This window comes from Notothenia rossii (assembly GCF_949606895.1).
Source record: "Notothenia rossii genome assembly, chromosome: 7".
Taxonomy (NCBI): Eukaryota; Metazoa; Chordata; class Actinopteri; order Perciformes; family Nototheniidae; genus Notothenia; species Notothenia rossii.
In genome coordinates, this window is record NC_136905.1 from 84,338,063 (window position 1) to 84,339,556 (window position 1,494).

Sequence of the window (1,494 nt, forward strand, 5' to 3'; positions counted from 1 at the left end):
CCTCTCCCCTCTCCCCCCTCTCTCCTCTCCCCCTCTCCCCTATCCCCTCTCTCCTCTCTCCTCTCTCCTCTCTCCTCTCCCCTCTCCCCTCTCTCCCCCTCCCCTCTCCCCTCTCTCCCATCTCCCCTCTCCCCCCTCTCTCCTCTCCCCCCTCTCCTCTCTCCCCTCTCTCCTCTCTCCCCCCCTCCCCTCTCTCCTCTCTCCTCGAGGACTCTTTAAAGTAGAGACACTACATACTGATATACACCTGAACATCAGCAGGAGAGGACTCTTTAAAGTGGAGACACTACATACTGATATACACCTGAACATCAGCAGGAGAGGACTCTTTAAAGTAGAGACACTACATACTGATATACACCTGAACATCAGCAGGAGAGTACTCTTTAAAGTAGAGACACTACATACTGATATACACCTGAACATCAGCAGGAGAGGACTCTTTAAAGTAGAGACACTACATACTGATATACACCTGAACATCAGCAGGAGAGTACTCTTTAAAGTAGAGACACTACATACTGATATACACCTGAACATCAGCAGGAGAGGACTCTTTAAAGTAGAGACACTACATACTGATATACACCTGAACATCAGCAGGAGAGGACTCTTTAAAGTAGAGACACTACATACTGATATACACCTGAACATCAGCAGGAGAGGACTCTTTAAAGTAGAGACACTACATACTGATATACACCTGAACATCAGCAGGAGAGGACTCTTTAAAGTAGAGACACTACATACTGATATACACCTGAACATCAGCAGGAGAGGACTCTTTAAAGTAGAGACACTACATACTGATATACACCTGAACATCAGCAGGAGAGGATTCTTTAAAGTAGAGACACTACATAGTGATATACACCTGAACATCAGCAGGAGAGGACTCTTTAAAGTAGAGACACTACATACTGATATACACCTGAACATCAGCAGGAGAGGACTCTTTAAAGTAGAGACACTACATACTGATATACACCTGAACATCAGCAGGAGAGGACTCTTTAAAGTAGAGACACTACATACTGATATACACCTGAACATCAGCAGGAGAGGACTCTTTAAAGTAGAGACACTACATACTGATATACACCTGAACATCAGCAGGAGAGGACTCTTTAAAGTAGAGACACTACATACTGATATACACCTGAACATCAGCAGGAGAGGACTCTTTAAAGTAGAGACACTACATAGTGATATACACCTGAACATCAGCAGGAGAGGACTCTTTAAAGTAGAGACACTACATACTGATATACACCTGAACATCAGCAGGAGAGGACTCTTTAAAGTAGAGACACTACATACTGATATACACCTGAACATCATCAGGAGAGGACTCTTTAAAGTAGAGACACTACATACTGATCTACACCTGAACATCAGCAGGAGAGGACTCTTTAAAGTAGAGACACTACATACTGATATACACCTGAACATCATCAGGAGAGGACTCTTTAAAGTAGAGACACTACATACTGA